At 37.1% G+C, this 22,329-nt stretch overlaps 1 protein-coding gene across 49 annotated transcripts in view; it reads right to left on the bottom strand.

Annotated features, from left to right (window-relative positions):
• Positions 1 to 22,329, bottom strand: part of tenm3 (teneurin transmembrane protein 3) — a 421,902-nt gene that overhangs the window by 210,217 nt on the left and 189,356 nt on the right. For 15 of the 49 annotated variants that reach the window (XM_068222289.2, XM_073906558.1, XM_073906579.1 and 12 more), the window contains exon 1: positions 16,464 to 16,908. The exons of the other annotated variants lie outside the window; for them this stretch is intronic. The gene's annotated coding sequence lies outside the window, so the exon portion shown is untranslated. Of the gene's footprint in view, positions 1 to 16,463; positions 16,909 to 22,329 lie in introns of those variants that run through there. 49 annotated transcript variants of the gene reach the window in all.

The following is a 22,329-nucleotide window of genomic DNA, read 5'->3' as shown; positions in this document are numbered from 1 at the left end:
GTTAGGAATTTCAATTCATGTTTATTTCTATAGCGCTTTTACAACTTAGATTGTGTCGAAGCAGCTTAACATAGAAGTTCTAGTAAAATGAAACTGTGCCAGTCCAGTTTTCAGAGTTTAAGATCAGTTTAGTTCAGTGTGATTTAATTTTCACTGCTGAAAGTCCAAACACTAAAGAGCAAATCCACAAGTCCCAACCATCAAAACAATCATATGCTCCTATCATTTTAAATAATTAAATTATTTGGTAATAGGTGTAACTGATGAAAATATCTGATGTTATAAGTTTTGATTTGCAGACATCTAGGAAACATTCTAGGATATATTCATTCCATTCAACTATTTGTGCGCACATTTAAGGATATATGTTGCTGGATGGAAACACCAAGATGTGAATAAATTAAACATGCAAAAACTTGAAACTTGTTTTTTTTCTATGTATGCTTTTAAAAATAAAACCAAAAATAAATAAATAAAAATGATTATATGGATATGCATGGCAACATTTACTCCCTGAAGCGCCGTAACCTCAGGTCAAGACGAGCACAATAACAAACGCCCCCACGCACACACATCCAGGCACAGTGAGGGTAAAGTGTAGAAGCTTGCCGTTTTTCCATATGATCTCAGGCAATGGGCTCTGAAAAACCACTCAGTGACCCTAAGGCTAGAGGCCGCTAAAATGGCCTACTATTCTTTGAGCTTTATCCTGTGCACTTGTATCAGAAGACTGGAAAAGACGTCTGCTTTTCTATGCGTTGTGACCTCTGCAGCCCAAGTGCTTTTAAAGCTGATGAAAGCCAGAAGCACTGAGATGCAGTGAGGCAGAAGCTGTGCAAGCACGGCCAAACAACAACACTAGATACAAATGCAAGGTCCCAAACTTTGGCCATTGACCCTGTGTGTCACTGAAGTGACGCTGGTTATTTGACATTGTCCCAGTGTGTCAACTCGAATTGTCCCTCCTTTTTTCACCTCCGGCCAATTAGGTCAGTCGCTAAAATGCCAATGCCAGCAGTGCTGTCTCATCGCATGTTAGGGATTCATATCATGTCTGTGAATGTGTATGTGTTTGTGTGTGTGTGTGCGATATCGGTTCCACTCAAGTGTATTAACTGTCAGTGTGGCTTGTGAAGTGTGGGATTAAAACAAATAAAGCAAATAAAACAAGCGGTACTTCAATTGGCAGATCATTTAAATGTATTAGCATTTTAATGGAAAGATAAGGATTCTTTCTCTTCTGTTCCATTTTCTCCCTCGCTGTCGCTCGTGTAAGCACTTAATGTCGGTTGTTACCTTAAACCTTTTTTGTTTTGATCAAAAGAGCTTTCAGTAAGGCAGACGACCCCGATCTCACCAGCTGACCTGATGTTTGCAAAGGCAAACAAACTTTAATTAACAGACACATTCACATTCTCAATGGTGGAAAGCATCTCCATACACCCGAGAGAAGTTTTTTCAGAAGTGCTCTGTTATGTCTCGGGTTTAAAATCCTCTCTCTCTTCTTCATAAAGGTACTGGATAACAGTTTAAAAGCTTGATCGAGCCACTTTTCTACTCCCACCAAAGCTGAGATAAAAGAATGATTATCCGGAGCTCCTCTTTATTTTGACATTACAAAGCTTCTTGTGAACTTAAAGAAACCTGGATCTTTAAACTATTGGAGGTATTTCTGCAGCTTCATACAAAAGTCTGGAAGTCTTAAAGAATACTTTTTAAAACAGTAATTTCTTTCAACAAAGGACTATTATAGAAAAAGAAAGATAAGACAATTCAACCAAAGCAATGTGACCCTGAACAAAGACACGTAGCAGTGAAAATAATAAACTTCCTTACATTGAAATCCAACAGTCCGCTCTACAAAGTTACTGTATCTGTACATGTTTGTTTGAATTTTAAAGATTTTTTTCATAGATGAAAGAATGTATTTTCTGTAAATTTGTAAGTCTACAGAAGAACAGAGGGTGGGTGGCTCCTATTCTGATATTGATTTACAGATAATTAATTTCCATTGTACAAGTGCTTTACAAAGTGAATGCAGATCAAATAAACAGAAACTGTTTAACTCTTGTGTGCCAGTTTTAAAAGTTAGAGGACAATATATTTGAGTAAATAGATTTATTAAATGAATTAAGGTTGAATAATTTCAAAAGCTGCTTGCAATAACACAGCCAAAATGATGACAAAAACTGACAAAAGTGTATGTTGGCATTGCATCATGCACTACATTGAATCTTGTATTTAACGAGGTGGTCCATTACGATATCATGTTTTAAACTTTAGTTGATGTGTAATGTAGCAGTGCGAACATAACATCTTTGAATGTTATCCGCTCAAAGTTCAATGCAAAGAGAGACATTGGCTTTAACAGAGTTAGCTTAGCAAAGCCTACAGCGAACGAAGTTTGGCGACTCCAAAAAATACATCCGAATTAGTGAGATTACAAACACTTCAGGTTATGTGCGTTTTACATCTCAAATATCGAACTCGCAAAAGGTATGTGAACATTTCATGTTACTTAAACATGCTTATAACCTGAATGCATGAAAAAGACACATGCCAGATTTTATTTTAAAGAGCAGGAATAAGGTTCAGATGTGTCCTTTCCATTTTGTGTCTAATTCAGGCTCACACTGACACAGCCTCACTGACTGACTGTATTTACACAGCAGAGGCACAGCAAATGCTTGTGACTGGACGTGATGCTTCACACATACATTATGTTAGCTGACCAATCAGAGCCCCTTAAGGGTGGGCCATTCAGAGGAACTAGTGATAAGGATTGTCATTTTTATGTTAGCTGAGTAGCTGTATGTAATTGAAGTAAGATATATGGAAAAAATTAAGTGATTTTTTACAAATGAAGAATTAGCATACATTGCTTTGCATAAACAAAGCAATCCCCCCCCCCCCCCCAAAAAAAAAAATAAAAAAAATAAAAAAGCATTTCCTGAGTAGAGTTGGAATATTGGAATAAATAGGTCAAATGTGTTAAAGCTAGGAGCATGACATGCATTTATAGTCTGAAGCAGTGAAAATTGTGCAACAATATATTTTTTAAATGTTTAAAAAAGGTTTTCAGATTCAGCAAGGGCCTGCTAATGGCATCCCTGTTCTGGCACATTCACTTCTCTAAGCCAGGCTCAATGGGGGGACAATTTCAAAAGAAAAAAGCAGCCTGAATTGTAAATTGATATTATAAAAAATTCAATGGTGTCCGTAATTGTTTGGTATTTTTGTCTGTGTCTGTGAAGAGTGAGAAGTCAAAGCGTGAAGCCGCTCTCTAACAGGCTCATCTTAGATGGCATTCATAGCTCAGTGCTCAGTTTCACTAATTGCGGGATTAAAAATAACCTGATCCCACAATCCATCCTTCGGCTGGCCCTTTTTTCTGTCTCCTCGTCTTTCTTTCCCACATCCTTTTTTGGGAAGACGGGTAAAAAAAAGAGAAGAAACTATGACTACATTTCATCTGAATCTTCTCCACTCTTGTATGAGGGCACGTATACATGCATAGACAATCCCACAGTAGAAACCGAGAGCCCAAAATATTTCATCACCTCAGAAGAGAATGAAAGCCAAGACATCTGGGGATTGTTCCATGAGAGCTCCTCAAACGCTGCCGAGGTGCCACGGCAGACGCCATCAGGAGCGACTCCTTCTCTGTTCTCTTTCCTTCTTATTCTAGCTTGCAGCCGAGCATTTGTCATTCCATCATCCCTTCATCTGTTCTATCTCTGTTCTGTCATTACCTGTGTCCCGCGGGCTGACTTTTGGCTATTGTTGCCAGACACCAGATTGGACGGAATGCTTGCGATGTCAGCAGAAGTATGAAGTACTTTTTTCTTCATACAAACAGAGCAAGATGATGGTTTGTCTGGGTTTTTGGGGGGAGGTTTGAGGGAATTCACACTATTAGCGACCCAAGACAGAGCCTCTCATACCGCTAATGGATGGTATGTGGTTGTAAAGCCAGCAGGGAAGCGAGTCGTAAGATATATTATGACTGTTTTCAGTTCTTCCTAATGATTCTGTTTCATTAAAAATTCTTTTAGTACTTCTGAGGAAATATTTGAGGAATATTTTGCTTTAACGGCCCTGTCTGATGCCAGAATGAACAGATAATTCCACATGTCAAAACAACAGATATCACATATCAAAAACAAATGTACTGTTAAAAAGTGTTAAACAGCACTTTCACAATTTTTAGAAGTGCCATAAATGCAATAATTGCTCTCAACTATTAGAAAAATGCATTTATTTTGATAAAATTACACCGAATATAGTCAAACTAATAAGGTTTATCTTTACTGTTGCTTTTGAATACACAACCATATCATTTTCATTTTAAAAGCAGAGGTTCAGATCTATATATAATAAGCTCATATTCTATATTCATAGCAGAAAATATTCTGAGGGCTCTCAAAAATGCCGGAGGTGAATGACAAATAAAAAAAATCAATGGTGAGGAAACATACAAACTTCTTAACAATATACTACTATTATATATTACTTTTCAATCATTCTGAAGTTGTTTTCCATAAAACATACTCCCTTATGAAGTCATTTAAAAATATTGAAGTCATATTTTGTTTGAAGATACAGTATGATTACACAATTTGCTTCACACTGTAGATTCAGTGGTGTTGTGGCGCTGCTGAACAGAAGTGTGGGTATTTTAGCATGGTGTTTTGTCAGCATGATCTAGCGACAGAAAGCATAGCAAGACAAAATAAGAAAATCACTACCACATAAAAGAAACCCCTAACTAACTAAAAAAACAATGTACAGCAACAACGGTACAACTATATAACCATTAACTATTGTATGCAGTGTAAGTGTAGACCATCCAGCTCTGCATTTGGACAGTAATTAATGTGGGCTACAGAGTTTTCACATTTTTTATGCTCCTGCAAGATATATTTGCATGATATCATGATAATGAATGACTCTTCCTTAGAGCTAATCTGCTGACTAAAAGAAGATATATTGAAACAAACAACCTTGAGAAGGTGAGCTGGAGCCTCATGTGTAAACGTTGCATTTGCACAAAATGGGCATTGGAATGTTCGCAATTTTTTTAGATTTTGTAAAATAAAATAAACTTAGAATAAAGTTGTGCCAAGCAATCAAGCAATGCATAACTAGATTATTCAATAACATAATTGAAAAATATTTATAATCTGCAAAATACATACATTAACATTAAATAATCTAAACTATGCAAAAAAAATAAATAAAATAAAATAAAATAAAATAAATAAATATATATATATATATATATATATATATATATATATATATATATATATATATATATATATATATATATATACTATTGATTTCAATAGCTACTGAGTTTCAACCTTCGTTAAAGTATCTTCTTTTGTGTTCAACGGAAGAAAAAAATTAAACAAGTCTGGTGATGACATAAATGTATATAAAAAATTTGTAAAATTAGTAAATAAATTTAAATTGTAAAAAATGTTGGTAACCAAGAAATTTACGGTAACCAATGACTTCTATAGTATTTTTTCGCCACTGTAGATTAAGTATATGCCATAATCTGTTGCAATTAAAATATACATACTGACCAGCCACTTTATTAGGTACACCTGTCCAACTGCTCATTAACACAAATTTCTAATCAGCCAATCACATGGCAGCAACTCAAGGTTAGGACAATCTACAGCAGTTCAAACCGTGCATCGTAAAGGGGAAGAAAGGTGATTTAATTGACTTTGAACATGGCATGGTTGTTGGTGCCAGACGGGCTGGTCTGAGTATTTCAGAAACTGTTGATCTACTGGTATTTTCATGGACAGCCATCTCTAGGGTTTACAGAAAACAGAAAATGTGGGAGCAGATGCCTTGTTATCAGCTGGATAACGTGCCAGTGCATAAAGCGCAAATCATCTCAGATTAAACATAACAATGAGCTCACTGTACTGAAATGGCCTCCACAGTCACCAGAGCTCAATCCAATAGAGCACCTTTGGGATGTGGTGGAACAGGAAATTAGCATCATGGATGTGCAGCTGACAAATCTTCAGCAACTGCATGATGCAATCATGTCAGTATGGACCGATATCTCTGAGGAATATTTCCAGTACCTTGTTGAATCTATGCCACAAAGGATTGAGGCAGTTCTGAAGGCAAAAGGGGGTCCAACCCAGTACTAGTGACGTTTACCTAATAAAATGGCCGGTGAGTGTATATTGTGTGTTCAGGCTTTCCACAACTCAAAAGACTGTAAATACATTTGTAATTTTGGGTGAACTAACCCTTTAATTGCTCCACTAAATCTAATTCCCAAGCATTTTCATATACAGTACACACATCTCTTTTCTCACCAACTATATTCCACACCAGGCTACTTTCCAAACATGTATAATAACCACTTACGTCACCCCACAACGGAAAAGGCATTTTGGGGATGTCTGTGCATATTTGAGTGTAAATGTGTAATAGTCTTAGAGTTAGGATTAGATGTTCATCATGTGGAAAGTGAGCTCTGGTTAAATGCAGTGTTCAGTCCTATTGAGGGTTTATGGTAATATGCAGCGGTTGTCTTTGTAGGGCAGTGTGGGCGAAAACTTTTGGCTACACTTTCTGCCGCACCCTACGTGGTAAATCTGCATGCAGCATGTTGTGGACACGTCAACCCAATAGGGTTGTGATGTTCGTTTTACAGCCTGCTTGCCAAATGCTTGTATGTTTGTTTGCCTTCATTTTCTGTAATGAATTATGCTGTAATGAATCTATTTTAGAAGGAACATGTGCAGCCGTTTAAGCCAGGTCTGCCGTGGCTTTAGCCTCAACATTCTCCCGGAAAACCAACTTGAAAGATTATCGTTTTACATCTGTGGAATCATGTTTCATTCTCAATTACTGTAATTGTAAATGGTAAGCATTACAGATTGCTCCCTTCTCTTCTAAATGATTATTATTTCGTGCCTAGCAGGACTTGAAATGTCATGAAATGACATCATCCTCATTTTTTGTCTCCCACAGAGGCTGAAAAATGATAACAGATAACAGACAGTTTCAGCATCCTCTCACCTACCTACATGATATAATGTTTGCAACAATTAAGTCATTATTCAAAGGATTTCTGAACACACACACACACAATATTGTATATATGGTATTTGCAACTATGGAAAGATTATGGAGAGACCCCTTAAGCACTTACTACTGTATAGGTTAGAGCAAAAAAAAATTATACAACTATGGAAACACAATGGAGAGACCATTTAAATACTTACTACTGTATTTTTGAGTAAAAATTTATATACAACTATAGAAAGACTATAAAGCGACCCCTTATATACTTACTACTGTATAGGTATGAGTACAAATTATTATACAACTATGGAAAGACTACAGAGAGACCACTTAAATACTTACTACTGTACAGGTATGAATAAAAATTATTATACAACTACAGAAAGACTATAAAGAGACAACTTAAATACGTACTACTGTACAAGTATGAGTAAAAATTATTATAGAACTATAGAAAGACTATAAAGAGACCACATAATACTACTGTATAGGTACGGACAAAAAAATATTATACAACTATGGACAGACTATGGAGAAACAACTTAAATACTTACTACTGTATAGGTATAAGTAAAATGATTATACAACTACAGAAAGACTAAAGAGAAAACAAAAAACTTAAATACTACTGTATAGGTATGAGTAAAATAATTATACAACTATAGAAAGACTATGGAGAAAAAACTTAAAGACTTACTACTGTATAGGTATGAGTAAAATTTTAAATTAGTTTAATTTTATAAAGGGATAATAATATTTTTTACATTTAAAATAAAATTATTGTAATTTAGAGGATTTACTTTTCCTTTATTTTAAATGGTCATTTCTGGTCAACTGGTCATTTATTTTGTCTGATAATCATGTTTATTCACACAGATATAGCTTTTTTGCATCTGAAGCTGAAACATTGTTATTGTGATGTCTAAAAATGAATATAAACTATAAAAAAATGTTCATTTTATGCTCAAGTCCCATATATAAATATTATATATATATATATATATATATATATATATATATATATATATATATATATATATATATATATATATATATATATATTTATAATAAATGATTATTTTGAAAAGATGTCTTCAGAGGTTTGCTGAACAAAACAAAAATATATCTAAATTTGTTATTATTTTTTGCAAAAAATGTAAAAAAATTAATAAGCAGCAATATAACACTATTATAATTAATAAAAGACCAAAAATGAAAGATCATAAAGACTGGAGTGCAGATACTAAAATCAATCTTTTTCATCAAATGAATAATTTATTTATATTATTATTATTATTATTATTATTATTATTATTATTATTATTATTATTATTATTATTATTATTATTATTAATAATAATAATAATAATATGATATTAAAATAAAAAGCATTAATGAATAAAAATGAATGCAATATTTATTTTCATATTTTGCATAATTATAGATTTGTTCTGATCAAATAAATGCAGCCATGGCTAGCACAAGAGACTTCTTTCAGAAATATGTTATAAAAACAACAAAAATTTTTTTTAAAGATTATAAAGTGCCATCAATTAAAAAATAATAATAATATTTTAGTGGTTTATAAAATACATAATTTCCCCAAAGAAAAGTGTGATGAGTGTTAACCAGGCATCAGGCTAATTATAGAACACGCTGCCTATTAAAGGCCAGCATAAAGGTGGCCACACAATTGTGGTGATATTGCGGGCATCAGCAAGGAAGAACCTTTACCCTCGCTGACAAACAACATTAGCAAACAAAGTGAAGCACACCTCTGAATGTGCTGACCAGCTGAGGTGACCGCGTGGGAGAACATTACCACCCGTCTTCAGCTTCCCCTTTAAAATGAGGGTTGCTTTCGTCAACCAAGGAAGAAATATTTGACTGGGGCTATCAAAAGACCCTCTTTTTCAGTGTTGGACCAGCAGGAGTGCCCAGCTGAATTCAAATAGCAAGAAAGAAAAAGAGGGTGAGAAAGAGACTCTGTATGTGTGTGTTTGTGTGTGTGTGTGTGTGTCCTCAAATACATACTGAACAGGCATCAGAAACTAAAACGGCCAGAGAGCATGACTTGTGTTTTCTGAGAATCCCTTTCCTCTGATATTGGTTTTATCATCCTCCATTGTATCAAGTAAATTGCTGGAACGTAATTACACAGTGGCCACATCTAAATACACAGTGTTCAACAGTGCAGTCAATGAGCTACAATAATTACATAAAATGTACCGCAACATAAGCATTGAATTTAATTTTTTTGTTTGGCAAAATGATGTTACAGACTTCAAAGCAATTTGAAATGCATTAGATGTTGGTATGGGTATTTGGTAAAGTATGTGTTATTCTACTTTTGTTAAAAGAAGAATGTGATATAATGAAATAAATAAATAAAAATACAGAAAAAAAAATGCACTGCAGCTTCAAAGCTTTCTGCCAGCCAACTGAGGTTTGAACAAACAATAAATACACAGCCACATAAAAAAGGTCAGCCCAGCATTATCTTACTACAAAAGATGAAATAGAGAAAGATACTGTAGAGAGAGTTTGATTTATAGAGCTGCTGGTAGTGAAGGAGGGACAGCACTAACTACAGATCCGCTGAAGCACTGTCACACATAAACTACCAAAATGACTTTTTCAACCAACAACAAGGACAAACACGCACTGAGGGAGAGTGAGCGAGCGAGAGAGTGAAAGAGAGCACTTTAATAAAACTAGTGTTACTAAAAATAATCCTCATCGTTAATAAAAGTTTAACAAATAGGCGTGTTTTCATCCAGACCCTGTTCATTCATTTTAAAAATGCATAATCATGCTGCTTAAGCTTTATTTGGACAGGAGCAGTTTTCCCTGAGGAGGCAAGGTAAGACTGTGTTTTACAGATGCATTTTGCGATTTCTTTATCCCGCTAGAATTAACCATGCCTGTGTTTTCCCTCACAAGAAAACCTCGATAAAAATACAGCGAAAATTACCTACTGTTTTGCTGCTAAATCAGACATCCTCTGAGAAATCAAATCCCACACAAAGAAGAATGCCTGTGATTGTGGTCCATTATTTCTGTCACCGCGCTCCTCTACTTATTTTTAAGCTTCATCAAATACTGTAACTAAAGCTACATTTCCTGTTAGGCTGCCTGGAGCTCCCTCATTATGGATATACAGACCTTTTCGTCATCTTTCTATAAATTAACAGGCGGTGGTTTTGCTCTTTGCATCCCATCAGACATAAACAGAGAATTAAATTATAAGAATAGTCTGATGACGGATTTCCCAGAACAGCCACAGCAGCAGCAGCAGAGTCATGCTTGATTTAGATGTTTTATGATTTTAATTCTTCCCCCTAAATATAGAAATAAAATAATATGCGTAGAGACTAACACAACCATCCTAAAATACAAAAAAAATAATTTTTTGGTTAGAAGTTTAATATTGTAGCCAAATCTGCTGTTATTAATAAATTGACGATCAAATATTAGAGTAAAAATGCTATTTTAACACTGATGTGGTGCTTAAAACATAACATATAGCAGTTAAAAATGTAATAAAAATATAAAGTTTAGTATTTAAATATCTACAAACAAAATTAAATATCATTTTTGGTAACACTTTAGACTAATGGTCCGTTAGTTAAAGTTAGTTTATGTATTTACTAACATTAAATAAGTATTAATTATAATGTAAAGCATTTATTAATCAGTTAATCAACATTAATTAATAAAAATTGAAGACGTTAGATAATGCATCATGAGTTATGAACAAACAATATTTAACTCCAAAAACACTAACTTTGGGTTAACAAAGATGAATAAATACCATAATAATTGTATTACTAATAGACGTGTTACTCATTTTATACTCAAATCAAGTCAGTTTTGATTAATTTAATGTATATTAGCTGTTTTTAGCTTTATTTTTAATAGTTAATTTCCTTCATTAGTGTTAATTTAAAAAAATATTCGTCTTAAACAGTTGAATGTTAGTGTCCATCTTATACATTTCATTGGGCTTCATGAAGAACACAACTGGAGCATGTGACTTTCTGTAACACTCAGAAACCGACACTCCCACTCCCATACAAACCATTACATGAAATCAAAATCTGTGTTAATAATAAAACTCGCTGAGTCAGAGCAGTGTTTATCACACAACACACGATCACACTTAATTCGTGACCTTAGTTTCAACCATCTTCTGAAAGATCTGGGTGCACACTCTGTCCTGACACCTCCCAAAAACGCTGGAGTGGAAAGGGACAGAGGCAACATTTCGCACCAATCTACTATCAGCTACTTACTACAGGGTCTCTCGCCTGTCTGCACCTCAACCCCCTGTGGCCAATTCTAGAGGCTGATTTGCTGACACACAAAGGGGTAAGAGGACAGTCCTTTAACCCAGGAGTGTCCCAGATAGCGTCAACATGGTGTTCTAGGTCGCATCTATCAGCCCAGCCCAGTTCTCCTTGCGTCCCATTGACAGTAATGCTCATTTAATCACCTTAATGAGAGCGTGGAACGGTGAGAACAATGATGTGTGGCCGCAGTCGTTTAACTGTAGCTGGAATGCTTATGAAATGCCGTCTCCCCTCTTCCGTGTGAGTGTAATCTCATTTGGAATCTGTTTTACTGCCTTCAGCAGGCACATTCAAAAACCTCTGAACACACTCGCTAGTCTCGCTCCGCGGCGGCTCTGCTTCATTATACATGACTGTGCTGCTCGGTGGATGTGCCATTGAATAGTTTCTTTCTTTGTGTTCTTCTTTTTTTTCCCCCTCACTCCTCCGCACTAGATGCAGCGGCATTTGTTGAAAGAGTTGAACAGGCAGGAGATAGAAAAAGGACACCGAGGGTAAAGTGGACATACTATAATCTGGTTAGGTCACATCACCTGCCGAAAGCAATGGAGGTGTCGAATTGCTGACAAAGAGATTTTCCTCCCGCCGTCTCCTTGGTAATAAACCAATTTGTGGTACTCCACATAAGAGCGCCACCACCACTGCGCGGCACATATGTGCGCATGCATTTCGGAAGATAGAGAAGAAAAAGTCCAAACAAAACTAGAAAAATGCACTTATTTGCTGCCGGATGATACTGTGCACTAAAAATACACACATGCAGTTCTGTGAGCTGACAGTAAATATAAACCGACAGGGATAAACTACAACAGATAACCCCTACAGAGATGAACAAACTCCTCTTCGTTCCCCATCTGGAGAGAAATCGATAGGAGGAAAAAAATGACATACGCAGCCGTTTTTTGCTACGTGAAGGTTAAAAAGTTAAAAATTGCTAGTGTAAATCCTTGTTTTGGCACTATGAGTTCCACCTACAGCAGCAATTGTGTGCGTGTGTGTGTGTGAGTGTGAGAATGCATACAAGCAGTTGTGGCAAATGGCTGTGTCTCCGGACCCTGACCTCTCTGACCCCTCATTCAGCGCTGACGAATCGTCTTTCTCGTTCTCCCTCAGCAGCCATTACCGGCAGCCTAGAAGCCTCTCTTCTTCACTAAGCTGATCACTCTGTCATAGTCCAGCACCCGGCACACCGGAGTCACACACACATACACACACACTTATGAACACCAGCAGTCCACTGTGAACAATGCTGGGAGAACTAAAATAGAAAATCTCTCAGCTTTTCAGTATACTTCTGCCTGCTTAAAAATACAGACAAAACAGAAAGCAATTACAAAACTACACTAGTCTATTAACTGCTACATAACACAAACTGTGACAATGATACATTAGGCTAATAAAAATGAATAATGCTACAAAGTAATAACTTATGAATAATTTATTCATTGGTAAAGTATTTATATTAAGGGGTTGTGAGGGCTGACATTTATTGCACACAAAACACATGATGTAAATAGATTATTTTTTATATATTATTATATTTTATACATGTATTAAACTATATAATATTTAACTGCATAATTAATTTCATCATAATTTTACTGATGTTCATTTTTTTGGACAATAAATTTACACCCCCTTCAAACTTTAGTGTGTGCATGTGTTATGTCTCTCTATCTCTCCAAGTGTGTTTCCTACAAAACTACTCCCACTCACTATTCAGTGTTTAAACCAGGCTCCATTAATTCGGTCTCAAAATAGTATTAAAATCAAAGTTACTGATTTAATTAGAAAAAAAATAATTCAAAGAAAAAACAAAACACTTTTATCATTCTGGTACATCTTGTGATATTCCACTGAATTCTTGCAGATATGAAGGAAGGAGTGTGTAAATATCAATAGAATACAGTGCGTTTGATTCTAAATTTAATAAGGCTTTGAACCTTAAGAAAAAAAAGATTCTTCAAGGCTATAATTTTACTCAATGAATATTGCATAACATTACATAACAGAAACATATTCAACAAATAAAAAAGCAGCAATATATAGAACAGGCCCCAACTAAAATAACCAAAAATTTTTTTTCTTAAACGAATGCACAATGGGAAAAACCCCACAGTGAATGTTATTGTTGTGCAGTAAATGTAACTATAAAACATGTCTACAGAGAAGAGCCTTATATAAATATGAATGTATTTTAAAATTATTTTAATAACAATAAATTGATGGAATGAGATAATTAAATCCCCTACAACTCAGTGAAGTCATTGGAGCAAAGAGCTAAAGAACACTTCAGGACATTGTCTCCTGTAGTCGCTATAAATTTATCAGTGTGCACGCTTACTTTCGGATTTTAGTAAATAATAAATATGAGGGTGAGGGCTGGTACATTAATAATTCCAAAACTTCCACAACTCTAAGTCTGCTTGATATGTATGTATGTGTGTGTGTGTGTGTGTGTGTGTGTGTGTGTGTGTGTGTGTGTGTGTGTGTTTGGTCTCTGTTATCAGAGTGGTTGGCTGTGATAAAACAAGGGTTGTGATGAGAAAATAAAACAGATCAATAGTGTCTGGGATGTTATCTAGGTTTACAGTGGTTAGAGCCTCAGCCTTTCTGCCGTCCAGCAGTGGGCCTGAATGCTTCTAGATGTTTCTCCTTTACGACAGCGAGCGGAGATTCTACACATCAAGACACCCATCTCGATAAGCCTGGCTTTTTCCCACACACACCTCATCCCTCATCAGCCAGTCTTTCTCTCTGCTCAGCTTGCTCTTCATTTATCTCAATCTATACGTCTCGGTCACTCACTTTGTAAATGATGCTTTGTCTTTCTCGGTGGCACAAAATCTTTTATTCCATCTTGCTCTCACTTACTCCATTTTATAGGGTCTTCTTTATAAATCAGCCTCTTTTGTTTCTCACGAGTGCAAAAAAAAGAGAAGATGATAAGAAAATCAAACTGATTGATCTAAGAGATATTAAGAAACAAAAGCTAAAAAAAAAGAAAAAAAAAATTCCCCAGAGTGCTTTACTAATGAAAAAAAGAGCTGTTGTGAAAAACGTCAATCATATCCTTTATTTCTAGTGCATTTTTGCAAATCATTTTAGATTCATTCATATTTTCTTTAATGAGAAAAACATATTTCCATAGGCTTGTTAAAAAAAACGTGAATGGCAGATGGAGGGTGGAGACGCCTAGGCCGTAAATCGCAACATTTTCTCTCACTTTTTTCGCTTTTCCATTTAAGGTGCCACATGCACAGCTTCAACCCAAATCAATTTTTCCCTGCATGAATTAAATATGAGGCTTGGTAATGTTTAAATGAGCAACCGACAGACACGAGCTCGCTCAAACCTTCTTGCAATGACCCGGTCCTGCTCCCCCCACCGTCTATGGCGGCCCTTCGTCAATACCATCGTGTAATAAAAAAAATAATAAAACAAAAAATATATATATGGATAAGAAAATGTGACCTGGCCCGTTTTACAGCACAGTAAATCAGCTTATATTACTGGCTGGTATCAAAGGTAATTGAAACTTTTATTCTTTGAGTAATAGCACCATCTCCAGTAATGCACTCCATCAGCAAGATTACTGCACACTATGAACATATATCACAAAGCAAAAAAAGGAGCTCTGGTTGCTAGGAGATTTCGCCCCATTTGTAAGAGACAGAGAGAAAAATAGGGAGACACAGGAGTATAAAGTGAGGGTGGGGGTACAGAAAGGAAAGATTTTCCTTTTCTATTGTTATTTTTCTACCTTGAAAAAAAAATCTAACCATTGACTTTCTTTTTTTTCTTTCTTCGAAATGCCTTGGAATCAGAGGAGACGAGCGTGATCATAAATCAAATGTGAGTGTGATACAGGTTTTAAAGTGGAACCATACACTAACGCCTGCTGCAAAAGGGACATTAAACACCTCCGCACATGGCCCCCGAATCAATCGCCAATCTGACAGCTTATTCCTCATGGCGCTGAGGTCAAAGGCTCTGCGTTGCATTTGATACACACAGTGGACCACTTTTTTCATCATTCCTGCTTTTACATGTGGAGCTTTACAGCTCAAAAACATCTGACATCCTGAAAAGTGAAGAACTTCAGATACTCTCTAACACACACACAAACTCATTTACAGCTTACTTCCATATAAATAGGAAAAACAAACAAGGATGTGTGCCCAACCCCCTATCATCCCCCCCAAAAAGGAAGAAAGTGGTGACACACTGAAGAGTCTTAACTAAATGAGTATACAGCACATCGATCACGAGCCTTTCTAAACCAAAACCTATAATTACACTTTTGAGAAGGGTGCGGATATCGGATCTATCACCATCCATCAAGAGGGCTGTGGAAAGCGGACAGCACGAGTGGTTCAATTGAAAAGGTAGCAGAGCGTGCGAGAAATTCCATGCTGAATCTGTTTCCAATTAGCTGCACTGTAAATGTCTATTGTCGATTGGTGGCACGCAGCAGTCACACACAATCCACCGCTCTCTGTTCGCTCCTCTCGGAGATAATCAAAAATGAACCGAGAGGGGAAATAAGAGGAAAGGAAAATAACATGTAAACAAATCTGCTAATTAAGAGTGTGAGCGGAAGCATCACGATCAGGGTGGCTCACAGATTTTCAGAAATGCCGCACTGCCTCGTAGCATCCTATTAAATGTGAGACTAGAAAATTTGGGTGATAATAATGTTAATTAAAAAAATAAAGGGGGGGGGGGGGTTGGGTTGAAGATAAATAAACAAATAAAAATCTGACAAAATACAGCCTTTGGAGTTTCTGTCCTAATATTTAGGTTTCATTCAAACTAGCTGATGTTCTCACTCACAACAATTGAAATCACAGAACTACAATAGATTCATAATCCACAGGAAGACCTCACAAGCATGAGCGCTTACATGAAGACTAAATGTTTAAAAAGAGAAGGAGTGTGAGAGAAGCAGTGCGTGGAACCAGACTCGGACAGCGGAACAGTTTAGTCTCTGAGCATGCATTGATGGGGGGGGGGGTGAAGGGGGTGGTGTTCAGATGTTACCTTGGTCAGGGCTCCTCCAGCGATGACCTGAAGGGTTAAAATGAACCCCCCACTCCAGGGCTGTAGAGGGTCATCAAGACTCAGCTCAGAATACTTAACGTCCTCTTCCCATTCCACACACACACACATGCGAGCGCTCTCACACACACATGTATGGCAGCAAGACCTGCGCGCGGCACGTATGAGATCGCTCCGATGTTCCCAGAGAAGAGCGAAAACTCAAGGTGACAACAAAAGAAAAAGCTGGAAAAAGAAAGATGAAAAAAATGCAGGATGACAGCTGGCTGGACAGATGCGATTGGTCACAGAGAGGTTAAAGAAGCATCATGCGGTCTGATTATCTCTCTCTTTCTAACACTCTGCGCTGTTGCTGCTTTCTTTCTCTCTCACTCTCTCTCTTGCACACACGGAGGCTGTGCTGATCGCAGAGGCTGCTGATGCACTGGGAAGTTTGCAGTCCTCGATGGAGCCCCCGTCACGCATGGCTGGTCCCTGCTCAAGCTATTGGCTGAGCCTCTGTCAATCCGACACTCGGGAGGCGGAGACAGCAGAAAAGGTGGGAGGGAACAGGAGGAGCCTCAGAGCTGCATTAACCATTTGGAAGCTGAAGGAAGTGTTCTTTTTTTCCTTTCTCCCAGTCACCCCCCTGAATCTGCACACTCACACACACCTTCAACACAAACACAGACTCCCCGGGTCTGCAGCTGTTACTAAAGGGGAACAAGAAATCCCACCTTGACACAGTTCTTTCCATCTAAAGTTTCGGTCCTGCCATTCTTTCAGAAATTCTTTCATCTTCCTCCACGTACAGTATCTGCAAACAATCAGATGAGATTCAACCTCCTCACACTAAATGTGCATCGTGATAACAAGCCTCTATTTGCGTACTTTGAAAACCGAGCAAATAATTGCAATTATCACAGCCACAATTGTCACCACTTCTTACACTTTGTGCCATTTCCTTGGTGCAAATCAAAAAAATCACACTAAACAAGAAGAGAAAGCTGAAGTACTTCCAGAGTCCAGTGGCCGATAAGTGAAAGTTTAAGGGCTATTTGGTTTGATTTAGAAGCATGGCTGGGAGTGGGTCCGGTGTGAAAGGAACATATTTGTGCATAAATGCATGATTTTATGATCACCCCCTACGGGCATGTTTCAGGAGAGGCCATTAGCCTTTCTACTCCACTGAGAGAGAGAGGGGGAGAGAGAGAGACTTCCTATATTTCTATGCAAAAGAAGTATTTTTTAGCATTCTGACACGTATTTTGCACTGGCCATTACTAAATAATAAATGACTGTACTGGACGGGGTTCTGCTGGCACTGTTTGACTTAGGAGAATGTGGTGTATTGATGTGCCAATTTTTAACTTACTAATTATTTTCCCCTAAAATGCAAATAACATTTGAAAAGAATTATAAAGTCTATATCAACCCTATTTTTCCACATAAGAGCAGACACATCCATTTGGGATTTTAATGTCTTTAGCTTCCAGTCTAATCCGCTTTCAGCATTTTTGCCTGTACAAAACATCTTATTTTGCCACTTGATATTGCAAAATGGTATTTCTTACATTACTATTGCTATTTTAATGTATTGTCTTAATTATAAACCAACTGGGTATGTAGTGAGAACTATTTTACTGCTCTTTGTTACTCAGCTCATAATTTTCCAACAGCTACTAATGAATAAAATAAGCTCCACATATACCCAGAAATTGTTCTTTAATTAAAAAAATAATAATAAGATTGATACATTTTTAGGAACCATAATCTGATCAAATTAATTTTCAGCAGTCTTTGTTTGTAATTGTGTAGACTGAAGCCACCACAAGCAATATGCTTGCATCCATAAATCGGTTCTGGTTTGCTTATACTGTAGATGCATTACATTTTACACATTTACACTCAGTAAGGTTTCACATTCTTTAAAGAAGTCTTTTATACTCATGTATTTTATCAGAATTACAGTAAACTAGATTTTAAATGTATTTCTATAATAAATATATTCTAAATAAAATTAATATATTAGCATTACCAACAGTTAAATATCATATTTTCTCTGACATGACACATGGTATTTTGGCATCAATGGCATATATGCACAGAGACTTTTAATTTCAGTCAGCCAGCCCCAGGGCTTTTGATTAATTGTTATCCCATACAAAATTGCAGTGTTTAGGACCTGATTTTCTTTAAAAAACTGTGATCTTCACTGCCTGGCTGAAATATGATATAAAGTGGGTATCAGACTAAACAAAAAGCACTGCATTAAATTATACCTTTCCACGTCATGTCTTTAAAATATGGAAATGAATTTTACCCCAGTATTTTCAATGGAATTTCTGCGTAAGGCTGCTGCAATTGATGACTTCTGCGTTTAAACGGTCTTTCCTCTCTTGTTAAGATTTAACAGCCAAATGGATACTTAAGACTATTTAACTGATTATATCTGAATTACATTACAACATCGATGCTGTAAAAGGAACCCTATGCAATTGAAAATAGTCATATAAAGCTTTCACCAGAAATTCATCATTGGCTGAAAAACACTAGCAGTGCATATAACCTATAAAATTTGTTTTCACATGGTCATTCAGAAATCATTCTAATAAAAATTTTTGTTTCACACTGAAATCAGCTGTGATGCTTTTAAGCAAACTTTTTTTTTCCAAAGCATATTCCGCATCATATTTCAAAACAGCATTTAAATGAAACAGTTTATAATATTAAAAATGTATCAATTTAATGCATTCTTGCTAAATAAAATAAATAAAAACAAACAGTGTTCTCCAGATGTTACAAAAATTCAGCAAACAATGCTAGTTTAGATTTAGAATAATAGCTAGTCCTATTTAATTAGCTTTATAAACATATACCACTTTTATTTATAAAGACACACGATATGTTTCTGCACTACATTAGATTTCTACAGAAGTAAATGGTATGTTCTTATCTACAGTTAAATATACAGAATACTGTATGCGTTTCTGTTAGCATGGCTGTTTACCTAGTCACACGCTTTAGATTTTCCTATACAAGATTAGAGTTCAACGGAAGGCATATCATACATATTTTAATGCAAATGCGTGTCCTTTTCTGTTAGCTTGTCTATTTTACACAGACACACGTTAGATGATCCCACACCAGATTACACTTCATCTGAAATTTACATCTATGGGGATTTGTAACAAGACACCTTGAAGATGCACCCGGTGACTGAATGATGTATAGCCAAACGTATATCCATTAATATATGACAGCGGACTGTAAACTAATCTGTGTTTAGTTAACTGTTAATAGGCATTTCTGCAAGCAAAAGGTTATAAAAAGAGTGATCAATGCCTGCTTAAAACAAAGGACTCATTAAAGCCATGCACACGGAGAGCTCGCAGCGGCCGACACATCACAGAAAGCATGACACAACAATTGCTCTTTTTAATAATTGCTGTAATTTAATTCTAAACACTCTCATTGCTCTGCATGCATGCATGTATAGGTTTGGATCAGACGTGATATATGTTGTGCTTTTTTTAAATGATGTTTTTCTCCCCCCTTGGCTCTCCGCTTCACTAGCTTTTGCATTACAATTCAGATTGCACTTGTTTGTGAGGAAAGAGAAAAAAAGACAAACAATTTTTCGTTCTATTGTTCGTCGCGTTCAAAGCTCTGTGGATAAGCTCGCTCGGCCGTAGAACAGTGTACGTGCGCTTTCTGCTTACCATAAACAGCCGTCGCATTGGCGCCGCTGGTGAATGAACGCGCCTGCTAAGCTTGACTTTAGCACTGCGCAGAGTTTATGTACGCGCTGGTTTGTGCAGCAGGCCGCCGGATCATTAAGTTGCAAATTAAGCATAGTTGGAGGGAGCGGACGAGTATATCCATCAGTCAGTGAAGTGTGAGGGCCTGTCACTGTGGAGAAACAGATCCTACCGTCCGCTAATCCACCCGGGGTGCCTTATCCTCTCTTGTGTCCCCAGGTACTGCACTTAACATTCAATTTTTATTCCTATTTGCTTGCTTATTTGCCCGTCCGCCTGCCTATGCCAGCTGTTTACCATCTCCGAGAAGGTTGTGTAATGAGGTAAACAGTCCAGTCCGTGGTGACAGTGCTTCGTAGCGGCGGAGGGGGAGAGATTGACATGGCCGATGAGGAGAAGTGGGGAATGACTGACAGCTGATGGGGTTTCGTCGAGGGACGACGACAGGTGGGTATGCTAATACGGGTCACGCATGTACAGCGGGACCTTCCTCTATTACATTCTCTTTCTTATTCACTCTCTCTGCCTCATTCTCATATTCCCACTGATGCCCCCACAGAGCAAGTCGCGGAAAAGAGAAGGCTGTTTGCTCACACCGTGCCAGTCCCGGCAGCCCCCGGTGAATACAGCACCCCACTGGTGCTCTTAAGCCCCAGCGCAAACAAGCCACATGCACACACGTTGTTTGAACTTTCTCCAACAGTTGCAACTCATCTCTCTGTGTCTTCTCGCTGTCTCTTCTGTTTTTTTTTTCTTAACAGAATGATATTATACTTGATGCTTATTTTTACCTCCGGGTTGAGCCCTTAACATGGAAGCTATGGTATTCTCTACAATAACACACACAATAAAACATACATTTTCATGTATGCTGTGTGTAACTTTGATAGGTATTGGTGGTCAAAACCCCCAGCCATCCCATGTGGACAGTGCTCTTTGTTGGGTGCGAGTTCAATAAGGGGTCAGCATCAATCAGAGCACATGTCACATTGTTTCCAGACCTGACTCGATGCTGACAGGCCCGAAAGCCAAATGTAAGACAGGGCGTGACCTTGGAGGTCACGAGGGGTCAAGTGACTTTGGGCTTGAGGAGAGCTGTGGCAAAGAGATTACCAGCCCAATTCTTCAAATCTCCAATACTAATTCATTTTTCCTAAACCAATAATAGTAAAATGGCTTTTAGTTGCTGAGAAAGGTTCAATACACGACACACACACACACACACATGCTGTGACATACGATTTATCTAGAGGGCAGATATTTTTTTTTGTTTTAATTCCCTCCAAGGACAAGCTAGTTTAGTGCCGTAGATTAATATGCCGCTAGTAGGAGAATCACAGATGGCTCAGCAACACAACAGCCAAGCAGCAGCTGCTTGTGCCATGGCTGGTGTGGCATCAGTGCGTGGTCTTCACAGAGGCCTGGGCAAAAAACACAATCCTTGCTTTTTAGAAAACAATGCAAAATCTGCTTCATATCAATCTAGAAGTAAATGGGTGGTGAAAAAGTACGTTGTTTAGATAATCTGGCCTCAAAAAAGGCTTGTATAATATACCCACACCTGTAGAGGTTATATTTTAGCCTCCTGTAATGTGGTATGACGGTCTATCAGTGCAGAGTTTCACCGGTAAATACAGATATTGTTACTGCCAAACCTGTAGATGAATCAGATGACATGTAACAAGGCGTAATGGGCTATTGATTTTCCAACCACTCAGAGGACATTGTCAAAGATTTAATGGACTTCGGATTCATAATATGCCTTAATAATAATGAAAAACGATCTTATTCTTTTCAAGTTAAGACTTTGAACTGATCATGGTGCTTTACTCAGCGGAACAGTAGGGGTTGGCTTTAAAAGTACTGTTTTTAAAAGTGCTACACATTGATGCTGAGAAATGAGCAGTGTGAATTTACTATTAGATTTATGCAGCGGGCCTTTGTTTGGAAAGCATTAATAAAGCACGAGTCCTGACCCATTCACTCAAAGCGTGCCGTCAATAGCCTTAACCATGTTTAGAAATGCGACACAGCGACAGGACTCATTAGAAATGCACAATTGTGTCTCGTAAAGTGATGCTGATGGAAATGGCAAACATGTCTCAGTA

The sequence above is a fragment of the Danio rerio genome, chromosome 1 (genome assembly GCF_049306965.1).
Source record: "Danio rerio strain Tuebingen ecotype United States chromosome 1, GRCz12tu, whole genome shotgun sequence".
In the NCBI taxonomy this organism is placed as follows: Eukaryota; Metazoa; Chordata; class Actinopteri; order Cypriniformes; family Danionidae; genus Danio; species Danio rerio.
Note: the sequence above shows the minus strand (reverse complement) of the source record. Positions and strands in the feature narration are given on the sequence as shown.